The sequence below is a fragment of the Macrobrachium nipponense genome, chromosome 21, assembly GCF_015104395.2.
Source record: "Macrobrachium nipponense isolate FS-2020 chromosome 21, ASM1510439v2, whole genome shotgun sequence".
NCBI lineage: Eukaryota > Metazoa > Arthropoda > Malacostraca > Decapoda > Palaemonidae > Macrobrachium > Macrobrachium nipponense.
This window is the reverse complement of record NC_087212.1, coordinates 81,242,671-81,268,960: the sequence shown is the minus strand read 5'-3', so window position 1 is coordinate 81,268,960 and position 26,290 is coordinate 81,242,671.

The window sequence follows — 26,290 nt, the reverse complement described above, 5'->3', positions numbered from 1 at the left end:
TATATTTTTTAAAATTTATTTATTCTTCCCACACTTGTAGTATGGCTAATTATACTTAAAATGACTCGAACACATCAATGACACATACAGAACTTTACACTCACCTGTTAAATGCAGTCACCACAGACAGGATACAGATGGCGGGGACGCATGGGTCTGACGCACTTGTTGCATCTGTGATGCGTCTTCCTATCCGACTTCGACAGCCCATCACAACAGTGCACCATTGACTGAGCTTGTGAGTCAGAGAGATGTAGGCATGTAACGAGACTGTCTCTCACAACTGTGTTTGACCGATCACCAAACGCATTCGGGCAACTATCCAAATAAATGCTACAAAGCATAGTACCTTCCTATCATACAATACGCATTTCCACTTACTTAGATGAGGAAAATATATGCAAAGATACATTGAAACTTACGGTAAAGTACAACCCCTCTTGTCGAAGTTTCGATAACAGGTATGTGTTATTAGATTAAATAGTGATATTACACCTTGTATGTTTTTCATTAAATTAGTATTTCATTGGCACCTTTCACTCTGCGTTCTCGGGGATGTAATATAGCAATTAGTTTGTCTATGAAGTTCTTTCCAAGTCAGTTTGGTAACTGAGATTACTATTCTTTATAGGTTCACCAGAGAGAAATATATTAAGGCCAAAACTGCGACGTGTTTGGGATAAAACCAAATAGATGAAGAATACAGTTTCTCCAGATTCAGAAGGTTATCATGTGCAAAGAGTTTTTACGATTTGCACAAAGAGCTGGGTAAGTGTACAACTGTAATCGTCTTGTTTTCATTGTAAATTGGCAAGCTAAGAATATTTGTTAATGCCATTTTGTTTGAGTGATTCATCACTCGTATTTCTTTTGCTTGTCTGATAAGCACAACACGCATAAACATTTCCAGAGTAACTGAACTTGCCATAAATATTACATAGAATGATACAGTCTTTCAAACACAAAGCAAATATATTCCGGAGTCATCTAAAGGATGCTGCTCACTCCGATTCTGGGTTGTCTGAAGTAAAGAGCCTCGGGCCTTCCACTTGTTATGGAGCCGATTTCAGACTCCATAAAATTTGGTGTCAGCTAGAGTCTTTTTCGGCTCATAAGTCCTAAGAGGAAGACCTCTTGTGGTGGGTCAAAAACCCCTCTTAGGAAATGCCTAATGAGGGCTACCTCTCGGTTTGGGGTTCCGAGACAGGACAGGTTTATGACGTCCCCGCGCCAATCCAGGAGTCCAGACTCCTTTTCTTTCAGCTTTGTCAAGCTGTTTCTATCTCTTGTCATTTCTTCATTTCTTCCATTGGATGCCATCTCATCTTCCTCACTCCGGCCATCCTCGTCTTCATGTCCCTAACACTTCCATTTCGATGATCTTGGTTGCGACATATCGCTCATCATCTCCAATACTCATCAGATGCCTAAACCACATCAACCTCTGGCTTTTGTTGACATTTCTGAGTTTTGCTAATCCCCTGATGCTCTCATTTCTTATTCCATCTTTGGTTTTTAACATAATGAGCATTCAGCTGTAATTTGGAGGCACTTTCGCACTTACTGGATTATTCTCTCACTTTTCTATACCTCTCTCAGCCACCTATCAAACCCTTTCTAGGTCTTGATCTCCTCTTTCCATCTGTATAATTTCTACAGAATAGTAATTGATTATTTTTTGTAACCTTTATTATTACTTTTCATGTTTAATGCATGTTTGGTTGGTTTATTAAACCAGTTAGAATGCACCATATTTCCCAATATATATATATATATATATATATATATATATATATATATATATATATATTATATATATATATATATATATATGTGTGTTGTGTGTGTGTGTGTGTGTGTGTGTGTGTGTGTGTGTGTGTGTGTGTGTGTGTGTGTGTGTGTGTATGTATGTAAATATTCGTTTCTTCAAAATCTTAAATTTCCAAAAGTTCTTCATCGATTGCTTGGAAATTATGACACAACATTTAATTCGAATACACGCATGTTTTTATAATGGGGTTCATTCTACCTACCCCCTCCGAAGAGGGTGAGGGTGAGAAGGGATTCCTGAAACGGAGCTGGTTTCTGCCTTTGGAACGGGATGGTTATGCCTGTAGACTTAGTTACTTTACGAATGCATCATACATCATTTCTGCATATCATTTATCATTTGGAAAAGAATACTATAGGGTAAACATCAATGACATCAAAGAGGTTGGAGATTGAGAAGGGGGTGGGCAGCGAGAGAATGAGAGGGAGAGGAAGTGATAGAGAGTAGATGCGGTGTTAGGGAGAAGGAAAAGAAAGAAAGAGAGAGAGAGAGAAGAGAGAGGAGAGAGAGAGAGAGAAGGAGGAGGAGAAAAAGAGGGAAGAGAGACGAGACTGAGTTGAACGAGAGAGAGAGAGAGAGTTTGGAGGAGGAGAGAGAGAGAGAGTTTGTATTATGTAGAAAAAAAGAAAAAACAAGGAAAAAAGAAAAAAAAACGAGAAAATGATTGTGGAGAGAGAAAGAGAAAGTAAAAGAAAATAGTGGGAGAGAGAGAACAAGAGAGAGTAGAGGGGGTGATAGGTGGGAGAAGGATGGATAAAGTGAGAGAGAGAGAGAGAGAGAGAGAGAGAGAGAGAGAGAGAGAGAGAGAGAGAGAGAGGAGCGATTGTTTGGGAGGAGAAGAGAGAGAGAGAGAGAGAGAGAGACCTTACCTTATCTTACACCTTACAGCTCGTTTGGGTTGCTCCAGGTCCCTCAGTGTGAGGCACCTCTAATGTCTACCAGAGAATTGCTAGTACATCTTCCGGTATATTTTGCCTCTTCCAATCTTGGATGGTCTGGGATGCAGCTTAGATATTTGTCAAGCTTATTCTTAAACACATCTATGCTCACTCCTGATATGTTCCTCAGAGTAGCTGGCAACGCATTGAATAGACGCGGCATTGTCGATGCTGGTGCGTAGTGGATTAATGTTCGGTGTGCTTTCCTTAGTTTTGGTATAGTTTTTGGCACTATTAATCTACCTCTGCTTGCTATTTTCTGATATTTTTAGCTCCATGATGTTTTTGGTAATTTCTTCTATCTGTCTCCATGCCTGTATTATAATGTAGCGCTCTCTTCTCCTTTCTAGACTATATAATTTTAGAAATTATAGTCTTTCCCAGTAGTCAAGATCCGTAACTTCTTCTATTCTAGGGGTAAAGGACCTTTGTACTCTATCTATTTGTACAATATCCTTTTGGTAGTGTGGGTATCATAGCATATTGCAATATTCAAGTGGATTACGTACATACCTTTTATAAAGAATAATCATGTGTTCTGCTCTTCTTTCTTTTTTTTTTGAAGTGCCATAACATTCCCATTTTTCCTTTGCATTTTGCCAATAGTATTACTATTTGATCATTGCATAACATGTTCCTATTCAACATCACATCAAGGTCTTTAACTGCTTCCTTATTTGTGATTGTCTAGCTATTAGGTCCCCTATATGCATATAGCTTTCCTTCTTTATCTCCATAATTTATTGATTCAAATTATCAGAGTTAAGTACCATCCTATTTACCTCTCTAATTATTCTTGTGTCATCGACGAAACTACTCACTACCGAGTCCTTAACTTTACGGTCTATGTCTGCAATTATAATAACAAACAGCAATGCAGCTAACACCGTACCTTGTGGCACACCAGGCATTACCTTAGCTTCATCCAATTTCTCATCGTTGGCAATCACCATCTATTTCTGTTTTGTAAAAATTCTTTTATCCATCTTCCTACTTTGTCCGCAATATTATGATTTCTAATTTTCTTTGCTAATATATTATGGTTTACCTTGTCAAAAGCTTTTGCAAAGTCTGGGTAAACCACATCTGTTTCTTTTTTGTTTATCATATTTTTATTTATGTTCTCACGGTGGACTAACAGTGGGGTTTGTGTACTTTTTCCGGATACAAACCATTTGCCTATATTCAACAAATAATTTTTCATTAAATGTTTCATTATATTTTTATTCATTACCCTTTCTTACACTTTCATAATATGTGATGTTAGACTCACAGGCCTATAATTATACTTGCCTCTAGTCTTGATCCACTTTTGAAAGTAGGAGAGGGAGAGTTGGTATTAGTGAGAAGAAAGAGGGAAAGTGACAGTGATGTTTGGACAGAGAAGGAGAAAGTAAGTGAAAGGAGCTTCCTCTTTTCTTTCTTTTCCATTTAACCAGATTGAGCAGCAGCAATGTGTGGCCGGGTACAGCTAGTATATATATATATATATTTATATATATATATATATATATATATATATATATATATATATATATAATATATATAATATATATATATATATATATATATATATAGATATATATATATATATATCATATATATATATATATATACACGTGAATACCACAGGAAAATGGTAGTCAGAAATCCTAAGGGCTATACGTATCTGTAGCCCGCAGTTTATTGACGCTGAGATTAAAATTATTTATGATATTGCTAGAAAAACATTTTATTTAACTAGTGACAAACTTGAATTTAGCAAGCATAACATTCTAAAATTACCCTATGATGGGGAGGTTTCTAGGTATTTCTATAATTTTAAAGCCTTTTAACATAAATGTTGTTTTCAGTAATATTAACGTCAAGAGTTTAGTAGTGACAAATTTTCCTAAAAGATCTTCCACACTGCATATATGAAATTCCTTGCAAAAAGTGTGATAGAGTCTATTACGGACAAACCGGTAAATCTCTTTCACAACGTCTCAAACAGCACCAATATTCTGTGAGAACTGGGCAAATATCGAATGCATTATTCGTACATATGAGAGATTTAGATCATCCTATTATATGGAGTCAAGCAAGAGCCTTAATCCCAAGTAATGGCACAGTTAAAAGGAATATCATTGAATCTTGTTTTCATCAAATGTCAAACTAATGGTAAAACGTGTTCTAAATTTAAGTCTTGGTTTATTTAAACTTATGCCTTCCTTTTAATGAAACAAAACCGTTTTAGGGATAAATATAAGCAACAAAATTAATATATTCAGTTTTTACATGTACGGATACTTTGTAGTTTCAGGTTACGGTTATATGTATGTTTTAGGCTTTTGAACCGTGTAATATCCGATAATCCTGGATTCTTTTAATTTTTGCCCTTTTGGCAATTAACCATCTGGTATTCTTGATCTTGTTGTTTATCTGATAACTTTCTCTCCAATTGTATTTCATTCGTTCCTTGACAATGTCTTAGTAAAGACGAAAGCACTTGGATTTCTGACTATAATTTTCCCCAGTGGTATTCGCTTATATATATATATATATATATATATATATATATATATATATATATATATATATATAATATATTATATATAATGTGTGTGTGTATTTGTGTGTGTTTGTATATATATATATATATATATATATATATATATATATATATATATATATATATATATATACTACTTGAAACATTCCAAATACCTGGTTATTATATATATCATATATATATGTATATATATAGTATATACATAAAATTCTCTCGAAGCATTCCAAATACCTGGTTATTATACTTACTAATCATTGACTTCAAAGTTACCTCACAACAACCAGATACTTGAACTTTCATAACAAGTAAAATGCAACCAAGTACTTTAATGGCAACAGCGACCCCTTAAAAAGCTTTATCATATATTTTCTGAGAAATCAGGCTACGTTTATCAGTACAAGTCTGAGGTGTTCACACAGGCTTCACAACTTCAAAACTTCAATAGTCTCCCTGGTCTCAAATCACTTTAAGATAATTCAAGGAAAAACACAATCTATAACTTTGGCATATACACAGATTTATTTCTATCACTCGTGGTTAATGAAGGAAGCACTGCCATAAAAACCTTAAATGCAAAAAATTATTTTCAAATTCAAGATTTACAGGTAGAATTCACAGTCTTACTGTATAGCAAAAACTTACCATTACTTGAAATCATCACAATGTTATTTTATTCTTGAATTAAAATATTAAAAAAAGATTTAAAAAACATTAATCTATCAAGAAATTAAACTAAACAAGCTGAGTTTAAACTATTAAGAAATACTTAAAATTTGAAAAGAAATCTAAGTAAATACAAATTATATCACACGTGATAAAGTGCGAAATTAAATCATGTATGTAATGTGAAACTACAAAGAAATACTGAAGAAAATTCATCAAACAAATCAAACCAATGAAAAAATATTGAAAACACAAAATGTGTAAATGTATCAAACTTCTCAAAATAAAAATCTAAAACAATTAAATAAGAAGTTCAAATAAAAAAAGTACACACATAAAAATCAACATGTAACTATAATGCCTCAGTAGTATTTTTAAGACAGGACTTGAACTGTAAAAATATCACTATACCCTTCACCCAAATTTTACTTTTGCTGTAGCTTCAAAATTCACCAGACACTTGATAAGCCTGTTACAAAAGACACTAATAAGCAATGTTACGAGATGTACACTGTTTTAATGTTAAATATTAGATCTCCCAATAAGTTACTTAAAAGAAGTGACCATTACAAATTAATTACGTTATATTTTCTTAAAACGAACTTTTAAAAAATTACCATCAAAGGAAAATTTACTGTCTCTGGTACATAACCATAGAAGTTCGGCATGGCCATGGGTATTTTTTATTATCTCCTGTCCTTAGCAATATTTATATGGAATTTTCTGATACAAAACTCTTTCCAAGAATTTTGTCTCAAAAAAGTATATGGTTTACGCTCAATAATTTAGTCCCTTCAATAATATTTATGGCAGATGAAGAAAGATATTAGAATTTAATTTTTTATGTAAAAGTCCATAGAAATGATAAAAATTTCAACTTTTCCACCTTTCGAAAATCAGCTAATATTGCTCCTTTTGTTCATTATTATTCCAGTCACCATCAAAATTTTAAATTATCTGGGTTTTTTTTCTGGGATGTTCCTAAGGGCTCTGTGTTTGTAGCCCGCAGTTTATTAACGTTGAGATTAAAACAATTTATAATATTATCTTGAAATTTAAATACCAAAGGACTTTTGTATATATAGCATGGAAAAGAGCTAGGAAAAAAGATTCATATAACTAATGACTAACTTGAATTTAGTAAGAATAACATTCTCAAATTACTGTATGATGTAAGGTTCTTAGATATTATTAGAATTTTAAAGCTTTTCAACACAAATGTTTTCAGTAATATTAATGTTAAGAGTTTACGAATAAAATATTTCCTAAAGTTCTGGATGCTGATATGAAATTCCTAATAAAATATAAAATATGTGATAAAATATACTACGGACAAAGTGGAATATCAGTTTCACAACGAACCAAACAACATTAATATTTTGTGAGAACTGGGCAAATCTACAATGCATTAATCGTACATATGTGATTTATATTATCCTGTTAACTGGAGTCAGGCAAGATCCTTTATCCCATGTAGTGACACAGTTAAAAGGAATATCACTGAATCTTGTTTCATGAATTCAAATAATGGAATTGTCCTCAATTTAAGTCTTGGTTTGTTTAAACTCGATGTTCTCATAGTTAACACAACCCATATTCTGTTGAATTCCTCTAATGCCAAACTGGAAAAATTTCCCATTGCCTTTTCTGTAAAACTCCGGAATAATATTTTGTACAAGACAATGAATCCTTGTGCTCCATTCTCTCTAACCTGTGTCTCCCTTTCTCTTTTACATTTAAATATAGATTTATTTGTTCATTTGTGAATCTCTGTTGGGTTCGTATTACTTCGTATCCTCGTTTAACTTACTCCAACGTATTTTGAGTATAATAATAACGGTAATAATAATAATAAACTAGATCATGAATTTAACTCAAGGAAAAGTAGATCCTTCCATTTTCAAACGCTTCAAAAGTTATGGTTTAAATAAGCTCATAGATTTAATTTATTTTCCATCTCTCATTATAATAAATATCTGGTAAGTTTTTTGGTAAAAATTTTAATTATTTCATAACCATCGGTTTATTTCTTTTACTTATCATCCGTTCTCTCTCTCATTCTCTCTCTCTCTCTCTCTCTCTCTCTCTCTCTCTCTCTCTCTCTCTCTCTGTAGCTGTCCAACTTCTTTAACTTTATTTTGCTACCACTGAAACCTATTCTTTTAGATCAAATACTTTAATCGATCTTCATGAGCCTCAAAAATTTGATTATAATTACGACAGTCCTCATCATCCTAAAGGAATTTCTAGTGAACACTGCTTCCTTCAACCTCCCTTTGGGAGCCTGTCTTTTCCTCGTCCTCATGAAGGTCAGGAACCGAGGACTCGTTCCTCATCAAAAAGATCTCTTGAAGGCAGAGCATTTCACTCACTTTTCTTCTTCGGGCATCGGAAATAATGAATTCATCGTAGTAGGTAAGAGTCAAGTTCAGTACCGTGTGGGTAAACATACGTTCACAGATACTTTTGATGTAGTTTAACACACTAATATGTATCCAGTTGTAATTATGGGATATCCATCCATGTCCATCCATGACGTGTTCTAATTCGTGCAAAACATGGCGTGTTTATCAACAGAAAATTCCACAGGTCCTCACACACATTAAAATCTGTTTCTGATCAAAGGGAGACAGATAGTCAAAATGTAATGTACACTGAAGGATCTAGAACCTGTCTTACGAATGAAGATATCGTTCAAGCCACCCAATACAATTCTCAGAAACCGGCCTTGGCAACGTACACGCAGATACTCGGTCCAAACACAGCATTGTATCTCTCGGTACTCATGAGAAACACTTTGCCCGGGTCAGAAGTTTTAATTCTTCCTGACTCGCTGAAAATCAAAGGACTTTCCGCAGCACAAGCTTTGTACACTGTTGACTCCCATCGCCAGGACAATATTGAAGTCTGTAACCACCAGAACACCAATTTAATAATCAGAGAGAATCAACATGTCCTAAATGTTGAGGTATATAAGCATAGAATTTTTAGTCACTGAAATTAATCCAGCGAGACCCACTGAAGACGAGTCTCCTTTGCAAACAATCGGAGCTAAAATAAATGTAGATATTCAGGATAAGGGAACCAGACAGAAATTTTTGAGCTCCTGTCCAAATATAACGATGTCTTTTCCACTAGCAAGGGATCTCTGAGAAAATCAGACGTAATCGAGCATCACATCAAGTTTTTGGGTGAAAATAAGGTCATCTACGTACCCTCGTATTGCCTTCCTATGAAATTTCAGAATGGAATTAATGAAGAAGTGGATAAAACGTTAGCAGAAGGGTTATCCAAAAACCCAAGAACCCTTATAAATTTCCTTTAATTGTTGTGCCAAAGAATGATCGGACATGGCGAATATGTATAGATTTCCGTCGTCCTAACGAGGAAACGATCCCGATCGGTCCTCAATGCCACATAACGATGACATCTTATCCCTGTTAGATCAGAATTAATATTTCACTTCATTCGACTTACTTGAAGGCTTTCACCAGATACCCTTAGGTAAAGGATGCACACATTACACCGCTTGTAGCACGACAAGGGGACCTTACGAATGCTTATGTATACCTTTTGGTTTACACTGCGCCCGATCACCTTTGCAAGAATGATGAATATGGTGTTTGGTGACCTGCTAGGGGTAATCCTCTGTGCTTCTATGGATAATCTTGTAATTTTTTCTAATACCATAGAAGAGCACTCGTATAAACTTGCCATTTCTTCAGAGATTAAGACAGTATAATTTAAAGGTAAAAATGTCCAAATGTGAATTTTTACAAGACGAACTAGTCTGTTTGGGTTTCACGGTATCCCGTCAAGGTCTTCAAGTAGTCCATGATAAAGTTTCAGCCATCAGCAATTCCCCGTACCCACCAATGTTAAAGGCATACAACAGTTTCTTGGCATGTCCGGATATTATTGCCAGTTCATAAACAACTATTCACTAATTGCCGCGCCTTTAACTGAACTCACTAACAAAGATGCAGAATTTATATAGAAAGAAACACATCAATTTACTTTTGTTACATTAATCGAGAAATTAAACACCTCATATCTTAAATTTCCAGGTTTCAGTACAGAATTCGTTATTGCAACTTATGCCTCAGACAAGGAGTAGGAGGAAAACTACTTCAATAATATGACTACAAGCTCTTCCCGATCGCATTTTATTCATGTAAACTGAAACCATATGAAAGCAAATACGCAGTTATAGTTAAAGAAAGGTCAGCTATTTTGAATTCATTGGTACATTTCAAGTTTATAATTTACGACTGTCCTCTTAAGGTCCTTACCAACCATAAAGCCTCTCACAGACTTCTTCAAAGTCTTTAACCACAGCCTTAAAAGAACGAGATGGCATATGATCACTCAGGACTTTGTTGAAGACATGATACTTACCTGGGGAAGCAATACCATCACTGACGCGTTCATACGCAATTAAGTACCAACGCATTCGGAACCAGTTACATTCGAAAATGATCAATCACTTGACCAAGCAATAGATGACTCAGAAGACACGGGGTGGAGCGCAGAATCGATACAGACTGAACAACAAAAAGACCCTGAGTTAAGTAAAATAATAAACGCTTTGAACGGAAATCCTAAAGGAAAGGAATACATGAAATATTCGCAACAAAATTTCGTCATCAAGGAGAATATTCTGTGTAGATCCGTGACTAGGAAAACCCGAAGTACATCGCAGTCGACTAACGACCAGGTGGTAGAAGTACTAATCTCTCTCAAACTGACCGTCCTAAATTGTTTGCATTCCAATCCCTTACACGGTCACCCTTGGTTTTCTATCACGTCACAAAAGGCCAAGTCCCTATTCTACTGGTCTACAATGACTACAGATATTAGGAAACTCATAAACAATTGCAACATTTGCCACAAACACAAAGGTCACACTAAGACACCTGTAAGTCTTGGAACCTACCCCATGCCAAATAAATCTTATGAACTGGTACACCTACAAATGTTAACAGGTTTTCATGAGACTGGTAGGGGAAACAAACATCTCTTAGGGTTAATTGTCGCCTCAACCAGGTACACAGGTTAATACATTTAAGAAGTAAAACCACTACTGAATGCGCAAGGAACTTTTATGAGTGTTATATCTGCAGATATGGAACCCCTCATACAATCGTCTCCGACTCAGGCGGAGAATTCAACAACCTCTTCCTTAATTCCTTGTGTACATTCTTAGGCATAAAAAGAATCAAATACGATGATCTGTCATCCTTAATCCAATGGGTTGGTAGAACGTGTGAATAGAAAGGTGTTAGACATTTTAAGAGTTGCGATAGGTGGTATGGATCCAAATTGGGATTTGGCAGTTATTGTTGTTTCAAGCAAACTCAATCACAGTAATCACCACTCTATCAAAATGTCACCTCACGAAGCAATCTACGACATGCCCGCTAAGGACGCCTTTTCACATCCTAATGCTTACAAATGATTTGTCAGCTCCTCTTAGGGACATAGTGGATACTAGTGTAAGCAGGTTTCACACACTTTGTAAGAATCTTGAAGAAGCACAAATTATAAAGAAGAATACACACGACAAAAATGCAAAGCAAGTAAAACCATACGCAATAGGTGATACAATATACACACAAGTTTACGTAAAGAAAGGACTGAACTACAAATTAACACTGAAGTTTGAAGGACCTTTCGTGATTCTTGAAATTTTAGTAGCGAATAGGCTGGAAATTCAGAACCTAGCCAAACCTACTGACATTCGCACCATATCCATGGCGCACGTAAGGGCTTAGACCGTTATTGGTTTGTGTATAAAAAAAAAAATATTATATATATATATATATATATATATATATATATATTATATATATATATATATATATATATATATCTAGGAGGTGAAAAGAGGGGGAAGGGCTAATAATATGTTTAAAGTGTTTTATATGATAGTAAAGTCACATAGCTCTTCTCGCCTAGAGACGAGAGGTGGTACACTTCAAGTTCACTTAGAGCAAAAGGTATTTGCTGAACAAGCAACTTGACTCAGAGATTGTTCCCCCGTTTGGGAGGCATGTACATTCGTTTGTACGCGTATTACAGGCCTACTGGTTCAGGGTACTTGTGGGAGACGCATTCTTTGTGCCATCGAGATAAGGTCAAGTGGTTGCTCCGAGTGTTGGGAGAAAACGCCCATCGATAAGGTAGGACACATTCTATAAAAACTTAGAAAAACGGTTACCTTTTGGAAAAAGAGAGAGAAGTGTGAAAATACTCTCTTTACGTAAATATTTTGAAAAGAGTGACGTGGGGAAATCTATATACCTATTATCTTTATTACAGCTGGGTCCGATTCCATGGTTGATTAGAAACGGGAATCTCTAACCTGACTAATACGACACAATGTGACTATTTGGGGTTTGAGAGTGTAACCTTAGTCAGGAGGGTAGAATGTTATCTTACTGGTTTCTTTATGGGTAGATTTGGGTGTTTATGCCATTATGACTTGTTAATCCTTTTGTTCTTTGTTATAACCAATTGCTTTGGGAAATAAATAGTACTTTTTTATATTTATGCAGTCTTAATAAGCCTCGTGACATCTTACAGACAGGGCACCGTTGGCAACAGGTAAGAGTTCCCAGTTTGCTTAGTTTAGGGAATAAGGAGGGTAAATCAGTGGTAGCAGCGGTAAAGGCTTTTTATATATGTTTCAAGCTGTAGGTACGCTCCGAAGGGACTGGTGACTAGTTAGAAAAAGGGGGTTTCGTTTTTTTTTATATGAAAAAGGGGTTATTAATCATGTCACAGGCAACTCAGGGTCATTACTGCTAATTCGACAGAGAGAAGCTGTTCCTCAGACTTCCTCTCCCAAGCCAAGTCAGTTTGATTTCTTGAGATTACGGAATAAAGGTGTTTAAAAAAAGCGTGACGAGAAAAAGTTTAATTTTCGACATATTAAAGCGTTTCGCAGTTCGCGCATGTTTGCTGTGTATATGAATTCGGTTTACGGTCATATGAAGACGTAAGTGGATTTTCGAGTTTTTTTTCTTTTTTTTATTTTTATTTTTTCTTTTTTTTCTTTTTTTATATTTTTTGGGATTTTTCTTTTACCTTTTGTTCTTGTTCAGTTCCTTGTATTTGGGGTGTGTGGCGAACTTGCCTGAGTGGGATTTTTGCGGCAAGTCGTGCCAGGAGAGAGAGAGAGAGAGAGAGAGAGAGAGAGAGAGAGAGAGAGAGAGAGAGAGAGAGAGAGAGGCGAGTTGGCTCGGAAACATCTGGCGTCATTTTTCTTTTCCTATCCCCTCCTTATTATTATTTTTTTATGTCATTTCGTGGGGTGATTTTGTGATTGGGGACGGGGCATGCATCTACCTTTTGTTATCCATTATTGGGGGAAAATTTCTGTTGATTTTTCTTGATTGGGTTTAGTGTATATAAATACATTGATCTTTATTTGAGATCGGGAAAGTGTAGTGGAAAAAACAGCCTTGGGAAACAAGATAAAATGGCGGATGCTAAACCGACGACGCTACTACATCACGTGACGAACATTTCTGCGGGGGTCAGCCCGTTCAAAGGGATTGTGGATGGCGCATTGTCACAGCCTGTAAATATCTTCATAGAAGGAGTTAATAACTATTTAGTGGGAAAGAATATAGTAGACGATGTAGAGGCATTCAGAGAGGCTAAAGCTTTGCTAGATTTCAATAAGGGAGACCTCAGTCATAGGTCAAGGAGTTTCCAATTTACAAAATGTCGTACCTGGACAGACTTGCCAAGCATTTTTGAAAACAGCATATGGCTCAAAGGAACACGGAGATAGGTGAGAGACCTTCGAGGTCTCTATAAACTACGAAAGGCACTAATAGCCTTGTAGAACATAGTTCAAAGCTGTTTGATGCAGCGGCAAATTGGGTAGGAAAATTGAAAATATCTAAATGGGTTACAGGGGATAATCTCCCTCTAAATAATGTTCATAAACTGATCTATTTTTCCCTGCTCTTACACGAGGTACCCAATGCAATAGTGGATAGCTTTGATGAAAAAGGTTGTTTGAGCCTACCTCCAGAGGAAGAATTACTTTATACCCAAATAGATAAACACAGGTCTAAATGTCCCACCGTAGATAGCACAGTTTTTAACGGGACAGGCCCGAGGGATAGAGTACAGAGAGACACGGAACTTTCTCCTCATCATCTGTGTGCAAAAGTTGAGTATAACAAAAGATCGATCGATCAAAAGCAACAGCAGTTGTGTTGGTTCAACTGCAATAAACCAGGACATCCAAAGAAATTGTGTAGGGTTAAATATTGTGGAATGTGTAAAAGTACTGAGCATTATTGGCAGTCTTGTCTGTCTCAGATACGGAGAGATGCGAGGCCTGCACCTCAAGGTTCTGGTAATTATAATGTGAGAACTTCCCAGGCAGGTCAAACCAGAGGGCAAAGGGATCAGCGAAATTTTTGGAAGCCTGATCAACAAAAAGGGTACAGGTGATTGGTATATGCCATTGTGGTCTCGTGCGGGACGCCCCAGAGCCCAAGCCTATAGTCTATGGAACAGTAGGGGATGTGGATATCCCAGTTTTTATAGACACTGGGGCATCAATAAATCTAATGGACTATAATTTGTATCAATCCATGTTCTCCAATTACCCTTTGCAGCCCTCAATGGAGACGGTGTGTGATGTGCAAGCCAATAGATTAAACACCCTGGGTTGTGTTCAAATACATTTTGCTCTCGGTGACAGAGTGTTAACAGAACCTTTTTTGGTAATAAAATGAATTGCCTTAGGTAATAAAATCTTGTTGGGTCATCCTGCTTGTAGAAGACACAAGATTTCGATCCATGCGGGTGCTAATGGGATAACAATCGGGAAAATGGGTTATCTCATACCATATGAGGACGTGAATAGAATGGAGGACATGGAGATTATTGAAAGAGGAGAGGTGCTCGGTGGTAATAATGGCGGTGATACGAGTGTTATGGGAAAAGGTAATGTTAAAACACACGTTGGTGATATGGGAGATGATTACGGGGGTTCTATCAGAGTTCATAGTGGGGTTAACAAGGACACTAAACAAATGCTGGTGATGATACTAATACGGATGTTATTTCTGATACTAACAATGCTGGGGATAATACTGAGGGTGGTAATTTGTATGGGGCGGTGGCAAGGGGAGATACTAACCACAAATATAGAGGTGTTTTATTTGAAGATATTATGTTACTACCAGGTTCAAAGATTATGGTAAAAGTTAAATTGAAGGAAATGAGAAAAACCCCCCCCCCCCCCCACAGATGTGTGTGTTATTGAAAACAGCGAAAAGCTCAGAGGAGTTGTTAGCACGGTATCGGTGAACAGTGTATCCAAGAATGGGGTTACGTCGGGTGGAGCTATTAAACTGTAATGATTCAGCTAGGAGATACCAGAAAAAAACACATATATACTGGATTTCCAAGATTGGAATTGTGATAGTGGTTCTGTGGCTATCGTAGAGGGGAAACCTGAGTTTTCGGAGGCAGAAATACAATCAAGGAAACAAACATTCAGAGAACATTTGGCTAATGCGGATTATAGCGAACACGTTGAAGCGATAAGCGGGCTCTTGGCAGAATTTGGGGGTACGGTAGCCTTGCAAGGTGATAAATTGTGGTTGACTAATGTGTTAGAGCATAAGGTAACTTTGGAGAGCAACTCAAAACCTATTTATATTCCTGCATATCGCATACCTTTCAAAATCAGAGAACAGGTAGAGAAAGAGGTTAATAGATGGGAAGAAGAAGGAATCATTAGACCCAGTGTGTCTCCTTACAACTTTCCCTTGTTAGCGGTACCTAAGAAAGACGGTTCGGTCCGTGTATGCGTTGATTTTAGACGTTTAAATGAGAAAACGATCCCTGACCGCTACCCAGTCGCGTGCATACCAGATCTTTTTGTTGAAATTGGAGGACATAATATTTATAACAAGGTTTCTTACAGGTCCCTCTCAGCGAGAGTAGCAAGGAATATACCGCCTTTTCAGTGCCCAAGGGACACTATGAATTTACGCGAATGCCTTTCGGTTTATCGGGCAGTCCGATGACTTTTACCAGGTTGGCGAACACAGTTTTGCACAGGTTATTGGGCAAAAATGTTTTTGTGTATATGGATGACATCCTGATCGCAACGGACACGATCGCGCAACACCTGGAAGTGCTTACAGAAGTACTTAGGAGGCTTAGATTAGCGGTGTTGAAAATCAAGCTAGCCAAGTGCTCGTTCTTGAAAAAGCAGATCACATATCTAGGTCATGTCATATCTAAGGAAGGGGTTAGAGTAAATGACGATAAAGTCAAAGCAATAGCGAATTTTTGCACCCCCAGATCAAAGAAAGAGATTAAGTCATTCCTGGGTATCGCTGGTTTCTTCAGGAGGTTCGTAAAAGGGTTTTCTAACATAGCAGCTCCCTTAACTGATGTGTTGCGGGAAGACGTTCAATTTCAATGGAAGGTACCCCAGGCGGAGAGTTTTCAAAAGCTTAAAGATGCGCTAATGAATCCCCCGGTTTTGAAGTTTCCAGATTTCAAGGAACCTTTTACATTAGTGACTGATGCAAGCCAGGAAGGTATAGGTGCATGCCTTATGCAAAAGTTTGATGGGAAATTTAACCCTATAGCTTTTTATAGCAGGAAGTTCAGGACAAAAGGCAGCAACGAGAAGTCCATGGCCACCATAGATAAGGAAACCTTTGCAATAGTGTCGAGCTTAGTTCATTTTAAAATGTTACTGATGGGGAATAAAGTAGAAGTTCTTACAGACCGCAAAGGTGAAGACAACATTCCTCTATGAGATGACTAGAAAGAGAGAGGTAACATATGGACGCAATTGTCTGATTACACACAGGTATTCACAATTGTAAATCAAAATTACCAATGTCTGACCGCTTTTCCTGCACCATCGCAGAAGGCTGGTCGACGCTATAACAAATGTAGGTTATGCAGAAGGGAAGATTACCTAGTAGTTCGTCAATAAGTCGTTTGCAGGTTGCACCTGTGTTCCGCAGACCAAAAAGCTGTAGTTGAACATGTAGCTTACAAAGGGGGTAATAATCACAGTCTTTTCTATATCTTCCTTTTTTACTGGAACCTAGAAGTATCCCTTCAGTAGGACTATTTTGGTGAAGATCTTTATTCTGTTCATTTGGTTGGTTATAGCTGCTACATTCAGCAACAAGTATCTATCTGGCTTCGTTTTGAAGTTTAGCTGCTGGTAGTCTCCACATGGACACCATGTTCTGATGGGTTTCGGTACCAGGTAAATGCTGTTTTATTTATTTATTTATTTATTTTTTTTTTTTGCATAATCATGCACTTTCCATTTCCTTGAACACCTGTTGACGTAGGTAAGTTTATCTGATGCTAAATGTCTGAAGAGGTATTAGAGGCATCTTTGAAAACTTCTTGGTAGTCTTGTAGAAGTCAGTGAATTTTGGTGGTGGAGTAGCTGCGGTGATGGGACTGTTTATTATCTCTGTTGTTGAGGTGGTAATGTGGTGTTAGGTTGTTTGTGCAGCTGTTGAGGTTATGGTGAGGGAATGATTGTCAGGATCAGGTGATTTGGTGCTACCATCATGTCTGCCTGATGCAGGTCCAACAATATACTTTCCTATGTGGGCTGGCTGGAATAAATGATTGTATGCCCTGGTGTTGGCAAAGAATTCTGTGTTTGACCTTTTATCCATGACAAAGAAACATGTGGGCCCTAATGTTTGTATCTGGAAGAAAGGTACTGGAAAGCAGTCACAACTTCTCTTATAAATAAACAGGTCTGCTCACCTCTGACGTATACATGACTGGGTCATGGATGAAACCCATTTGTATATATATTTTTTAAAACAGGCAGCCTTTATTACATTTTCAGGACTTCATCTTGAATTTCAAATTGGAGAAGCACATTCCCTCCGGTGGTTTCTCTTTCTTTTGTTTGGTCTTCCCTTGATGAATTGTTTGGGGAAGCTCCATTTGAGGCTGGGGCAGCTGGTCTCTCTGGGATTGTTGCCAGATTCCATGTTGGTTTACTGCTAGAGCCTTCGTGCTGCTGCTGCTGCTATGTGTGGCTGGGGGGCTCTGCTGTCTTATGGGCTGTGTAGTGTGTCAACAAACTTTAGGAATTCTTCGATGAGTACAGTGGAGGCATTGAGTATGGCTACCACTGATTGGTGAGGCCCTCTCTCACAAGGTCTACTGTTGACTCAGGATGGTCATCTACAGCGGTTAGCCAACTAGGAGGGAAAGATAACTACCTGGAAATTCCTGAAGCTGAACTGAGTCAGAGACTGGGAAAACATATGGAGCAATCCAGTATCACACAACAAACATGCAACATGGCTCGAGGAAGTCAAGGCAGAAGAAATATGGAGAATAAAGCAAAGATTCACTGAGATCACGAGACACAATCAGACACCAACTAAAGAAAGTGCCCAAGTGGAAAGCACCTATTCTTGATGGAATCCATGGATATGGGCTCAAAAACTTCAAGGTCCCACACCCACAAAAAGCAGCATTGTATCACAAACCACCATGCGCCCAAATGGATGGGCACAAGGAGAACATACTTAGTTCAAAAAGAGAACAAGGGAAATATAGCAAGTAACTAAAGGCCTATCACCTGCCTACCAGTAATGTGGAAGTTACTAACAGGTTTCATCAGTGAAAGGCTATAGAATATAAACACCATTCCCCACCAACAGAAAGGCTGCAAGAAAGAAGTGTAGGGCCACAAAAGAATAGCTCCTGATAGACAAAATGGTAATGAGGAATAGTAAGACAAGGAATCCCAACCTGAGCATGGCATAGATTAACTACAAGAAAGAATTCAATATGATACCACACACATGGATGGCTAATGGAATGCTTGGAAATATATGAGGCAGAGGAAAACGCCATCGGCTCTTCAAAAATACAATATGCAATGGGATTACAGAATTAGCCATAAAAAAAGACATCAGCATGGAGTTTGGAATAGAAAAAGGTGCCTTGTTCGACATACAAAATAAACAAAGTAACTAGGACTGAAGGGATAAAGCTACAAGATGGGAAAGCATCAAAGAAATATATGGGACAGGATACAAATACCTAGGAGGGAGAGGATATAAAACACCATGAGATGAAGGACACAGTCAGGAATATGTGAAAGCCATAAACACATGGGCAGTACCAGTAATCAGATATAGAGCAGGAGTAGTGGGGTGGACAAAGGCTGAACTCTGTAACATAGATCAGAAAAGTAGGAAACACATGACAATACACAAAGCACTACACTTGAGAGCAAATACAGGCAGACTATACATAACACAAAAGGAAAGAGGGAGAGAGGGTTGCAAATACATCGGGGCAATATCTGAAAACCAGTGAAGAAGAGTGGCTCAAGAGTGCATGGGAAGAAATACTGATAAAATTGGACGAAGACCCAGAAATATACAGACAGGAGAATGACAAATAAAAGATGAATAGCACAGCATATGAGACAGACTAAAGAACTGGCCAGTGATGAAACATGGTAATGGCTACAGAGTGGAGAACTCAAGGAGACAGAAGAAATGCTAACTGAGGCACAAGACCAGGCCCTAAGAACCAGATATGTCCAAAGAACGATAGATGGTAATAACATCTTGCCCATATGCAGGAAGTATAATATGAAAAACGAGACTATAACCCACATAGCAAGAGAATGCCCGGGACTTGCACAGAACCAGTACTAAAAGAGGCACACTTTTCTAGCAAAAGCCTGTGCAAGGAACACCAGCTACCTTGCTGGTACAAACACCATCCTGAAGGAGGGACAGAAAACGTTCAAGCAAAGATCCTCTGTGACTATGGTATTAGAACAGATAGGGTGATAAGTGCTAAAAGACCTGATGTGACGTTGACTGATAAAATCAAGAAGAAAGTATCACTCATTGATGTCGCAATACCATGGGACAGCAGGGTAGAAGAGCAAGAGAAAGAAAAGATTGATGAGTATCATGACCTGATAATAGAAATAAGAAGGGTATGGGATATGCCAGTGGAAATTGTGCCCATAATCATAGGAATACTAGCACGATCCTAAGATCCCTGAAAAGGAACCTGGAAAAACTATATGCCAAACTAGCTCCAGGACTTATGAAGAAGAGTGTGTTCCTAGAAACAGCGCACATAGTTAGAAAAGTGATGGACTCCTAAGGAGGTAGGATACAACCCGGAAAACCACACTATACAAACCACCCAGTCAAAAAGGGAGGCTGTGATAGATAATAATAATAAAATATATAGATAAAATAATAATAATAATAATAATAATAATAATAATAATAATACATAATAATAATTAAATAAATAATAATAATAATAATAATAATAATAATAATAATAATAATAATAATAATAATAATAATAATAATAATAATAATAATAATAATAATAATAATAATCTTGAAAATAAATTAAGCAGACCTGCGAGAGAGCAAATGTAAATTAATTATGAACTAATTCCCCTTCAGTTTACGTAACAGCTCTGAAATTCAATCTATTTTCGATAAATAACTTCATTATCATAATTCATTAATCGTTCAAACGCCTCAAAAAGCTCAAAGGGATTTGCAAGACTGATGTTTACTTTAAAACCCTTCGGTTATGCGGAAATTATTGATATATCTATGAATGCATATATATATATATATATATATATATATATATATATATATATATATATATATATATATATATATATATATATATATATATATATATATATAGGCTAACACTACCTGAATTAAATCGTATACACTTAATATTTAGTCTTTGTTCATTTTTAGTCAACATTTTGTTATATCAAATGAGATGTTTATCTAACGTTAATAAGCTTTGTTGTTTTAGGATTAGGTATAAAGATAAATAAACTATTTATTTGTTTTAATTTATGTCTTGTAGATCTAAAAGAATGACACTTCAAGCCTGAGTTTTGTTCATTTTGATTAAAATAATTCTTACTTATTTACAATATTTTTCCATTTTATCTTTAGATTGGCATTGAAATAGACAGTAGCATCGTTTTTTTATTATTATTTTTTGACTACTAAAAATGGAATGGGGAAACTGACAGCAAAATACCATTAACAAAGCCGAAAGGGTAATTCAGAGAACGGGTTAACTTTTTTTTTGAAAAATGCCAATATACAGTTGATGAGAAATCTGTATGTGATGCCATTTCTCGGTCAGGTGATTTGTTTCCTGAAGGAAAAAATATCACATATTCCAGAAGGAGAGTTGCTAAAGATATCCTAGTCCCACAGTCATGCTTATTTCTATTTGATTTTGGAGTGCAAAGACTCGTTAAGCTTCAAGACCCAGATACTTTATGACTAACGGTGCATAGTAGCAGAGATTTATTGTATCTTGAAACAACTTCAATGCAAGTGATCGACAAAGCCAAAAACAGACGATTTAGTGATTAATATTCAGCAGCAGAATAGAATTACATCGTATATGCTTCATGATTTTAGATGAAATAAAATAAGGCAAAGTAATCATATACATGACAAAATATTTCTAAAAAGAACTTGAATGTGTTGCAGAGACCTACCAAAACAAACATATAAAAGGAAAAAGTAGCACAGAGAATGAAAAAATGAAGGGTGTAGTATAGTGACAAACTTCAAAAGAAAATATTGATTTGGAATCCTGTCAGAAATGTGGTTAATTAGAGTATTTTTACTATAGACAAAAATGAACGACATCCAGAAGACCGTGAAAATAATGAATACTATCAAACAACCAGCTGGAATAAAAAAAAAAAAAATTGAAACGTGAATTGGATATGCCGCTCTCAGTCACTCAAAAGCCGGGCAGGTGAACCCAACACGAATTTGACAGCCATCAAACCCTTAGAACAAAATGAAAATTAATAAATAAGAAACGAGATGTGCAAAACATAAACGTTTGGGTAAGACAACAAACATATACTTTTTCCTCTGAGATGAGGTAACACGACTAAAGAACAGCAAAAGTAAGACAAAGCAAAGTAGGATTTGGAAGACTATTTGTCTCCAAGATACGCGAGGCAAATCCTTCTTGATGGAACAGAAATAGATTTGGAATCTCTTTGTGAACGGGAATGGGAACGTCATTGACATGTAGAGAGTAATTATAGTAGTATGCAGTGGCAGCAGTAAGCTTTATTTCATATATGTGATACATGATATTACATAAAAAATAATTGAAACACTGACAATGAATCATAAAACAATTTGGTGGCATGAGGCACTCAATACACCATTGAAGTTCTTGAACAAGATACCAACATATATATTTTATTTGCATGAAAGAATTTTATCTAAGAATTTTAATTGTGTAAAGAATTATGTTATTCCAGAGAATACTGCAGTTTTGGATAAGGGCCTATTGTTAATGTCCCTTAAATTTGGGAGTTCTTTTATTGTGAGAACACCCATCCAAAAAGTTTGATACTTCCAATTATCGAGGAATCACAATTCGCAAATTCTATATTCTTTCTTGCCTTTAGAGTACTCAAATTCATAAAATTACTATATATCTAAGATCTTCTTCGAAAGTAACATCTTCTGCATCAACCCATAGCAGCGAAATCCTTAAAAACTAAAAAAACGTGAAGTTTTTAAAACTAATATTCGATATCAGAGAAATACAAAATTAATGTTCCAGTAAAATTATTTAAAAGTGTGAAACTTGAATTTTTATCTACTATCTTTTTCACTTCTGATGGAGAGCATATTGTTCTTTTTTCTAGATGGAAAATGACCAGTTTTAGAAATCCAACCGTTTTATATTCCTCGGTTACTCATAATCATTTATCAAGATAGATTTGATTTAAAATTATGAAATTTTTCTCCAACCATTTTTTCCTTTTTATTTTTTTTTACCCATTAGTTTTCCTCCAGTAAAGAATTTAATTTAGCCGATTCCTGTCATTTTTCCTCTTATTTTTCTATTTAAATTTGACTTTAGATTCCGCCTTTACTGCATTTTGGCAATTCCATCAATTATTCCGTTGCCTTGTCTTTCTATTTGTAAAGATTTTCGAATACCCCAAGGGATTTTTTATTCATTTGAGACGCGCTTTCTTTTCTTTGATATTAGAGAATTGTATATATAGTCCATGAGCCAGACCCCAAATTTTGGGTGATTGGTACTGTGGAATATGTATATTTTGCTATTCAATGACTGTACTATTCATTTCCATGTATTTAATAAAACTGCCTATTGTGAACGCCTCCGCATGTGTCGCCCTGTATGCACCCCGCACATGCGCATGATTATTCTTGTTGCTGCTCTTGGCGCCAACTGCACGCCCTGCAGAGCCTCTGTATATATTTACCTTTTGCTGCTTCGAATAAAGAAATCCAAGACTCGGGATATCATTTCTCCCATCCTGCAATCTTCCGTCTTCTAATGTAAGACATCACCACCTATCACCAAGGCGCAGTGACGAAACCATTCAGCATTTTCAAGGAACACAGGAATCAGCATTCAAATCCAGCAGCCATTACCCCTCGATCGCCTTTGGATTTTACAGTGCTAGTGTGGTGTTTTTCTGCTACGTTCATGCAGCGTGTGTGCAGTGCCAGTGCAGTGTAATGTCAGTGCTTTGATTTTAATGGAATGTATTTTTCTTGTGCCTTGCCCCAGCTCTATGGGTACCCTTATTTCCATACCCAGCTACAGAGCCCGAGGCACGTCCATCCACACTCATCATTTGCCATACAATGCCGACTCAAGTTCAATGGTCAAGTTGTCGCTCCCCACTCCCCACCCGACTGCCCACCCCCTAGGAACCCGCCCAGCCCACTCCACCGCCTGCCAGTATTTGCCGCACAGTTGAAGAATTATTTACAGTAACATTTTAATAAAAACTGTAGAAAGTCTTCCTCATCATTCTTCTCTTCCTTTAAACTGCAGTTGGCATCGCTGAAAACCGCTTATAATGGCTTCTGCTTCACATCAAGACGAGCCTGGGGATATGCAACACGACCAGGACCCTGAGGACTGCCAGTTGCCTTCACATCCAGTCTCACCAACAGACCGTCGAACCCTTCCAGGTTTTGCAATGCTCGAAACCCCACCTTTGCTCTCACCACACCTGAGTATACCGCCTCCCACAGCTCCAAATATGGAGTTAGGGCTCCTCATCAAGTACCTGGAGGAATCTCGACGGGCCGAGTTGGCTGCACGTCGGAGAGAGGAAGAACAACGTCGCTATGAAGAGGAACAATGTCATTATGAAGAGGATCTATGCCGCCAAGAGGACAACTTAAGAAGAGGGGGGGAAGCTCAACGTTTCACCATATTGTTGCAGCTACTTAGCGTCAATTCAGGCCAGCAGCAAGCAACAACAGTGGACTCACAACAACTTCCCACACAATCCTCAGTGCCATTGTCCACCCAGCCACCACCCCCACAGAAGGCCATCGCCCAGACCCCGCCGCCTTTACATCCTGATGCCACATACCAAGTGTTCAGGGAATGGCGTAGACGCTGGGATGACTACAGCGTGATGGTGAACCTAGGGACATTACCCACCAGGAAACAGATGATACAGCTTCGTATGTGCCTCAGCCTGGAAACCTAAAGAATACTCGAGCGCAATATCAACGTACCACCAGACACGGATTGGAGTGATGATGAGGTCTTGAATATTCTCCAAGAACACATCAAGAACCTGTGGAATGAAGCTCTACGACACAGGGACCTGCCCTCCTACAAGCAGAGGGAAGGGGAAAGCTTCAGTGACTGAAGCATGTAGCAGAGGAAATCGACGTCTGTCCTGGCCATTTTGCTGTGTGCGAGGAGGCTCAGCTGAAGATGATCATCATCATGGGAGTCAGGGATGAGGAGCTCACTCAGAAACTCATTGCCCTGGACGCTGCAGGGTTAACGTATGTCGCTCCTATGAGGCCACATGGACAGCCACTACCGCCATACGTGCCCCTCCTTCTAAATTGTGTGCCGTCTCCACGTATAAAAAAATCAAAGGACATGGCAACAGGGGTTCTACCTCTCTACCAACCCCTAACAAGGACACTTTATGCCCTTCCTGCACAAGGATGCACAGCTCAACAGGAAAGTGCCCAGCCAGCGACAGTGTATGTGTAAACTGTGGCTGCAAAGGACAATGGCGCAGGACACCAAAGTGCCCCGCCAACAAGGCCACATGCAGACACTGTGGCTGAGTGGGCGACTATGACAAGCACTGCCGTCAGCAGATGAACGCCAAGCAAGGCATCCTGCCCAATGCCACGCTTCCTTCTAGCAAGCCCTCTAACTGTCGTAAGGTCGAGACCCCTTCTTCATCAACTGACTCCTCATCATCACCCATATCCATCGCCCTCACCTACAGGGGTGAGACATCGAAGATAATGAAGCTGCCTGACACAGGAGCCGATGTATCAGTGACACTCACGGCAGATGGGTCAAAGATGACACCGGTTTCAGGTACCCTTAAGGCCACCTTGTCCTTGGCCAAACGGTCTTGCCTCGCCACGATTCAAGTCCATGAGCACGTTCAAATGCCACTCCTGTCCTATGCACTCTGCAAGGAGTTGGCCATCATCCCGCCAGGCTTTCCGTGGCCCATCCTACAGGTCACCAACGATAATCGATGCAAGGAGCTACCCCTGCATGATGACATGACCCCTGCTGAGGCCCGAGAATATTTCTTACAAACCTTTCAGGATGTACTCGTCGTATCAAAGGAAGAACTTCAAGCAGCTCCACTGAGGCCGATGGCAGGCCCTCCCATGAAAATCCACCTTAAGGAAGACGCGGTCCCTTTCGCCATCCACGCCCCAAGGCAGATACCCTACGCTTTCTGTGAACCTGTCAAGAATGAAGTAGACTCCATTGTACAACAGGGAATCATTAAGCCTTGTGGAGATGAGTTATCGGAATGGTGCCATCCTCTAGTCGTCGTCCCTAAGGCCAAGGGAGTTCGAATCATGGTGGATCTCACAAAGCTGAACGCACAAGTCTCCCGTCCAGCCCACCCTTCGCCCACGCCGCTGCTGTCCACGCTGTCAACTCCACTGCAAAGTTCTTCACGGCTACTGGCAGATGGAGCTAGCGGAGGAGGACCGCCACCTCACCACTTTCATTACACCTTATGGATGCTTCCAGCATTGCCGGGGACCTATGGTTTCGCTGCCACTGGTGATGCCTATTGTTACCGCGGCGACCTAGCTCTTCAAGGCATGAAGAAGTGGGTCAAGGTTGTTGATGACATTCTCATCTTCGACGATGACCTACTGACACACTACCACAGGATCCACGAACTAC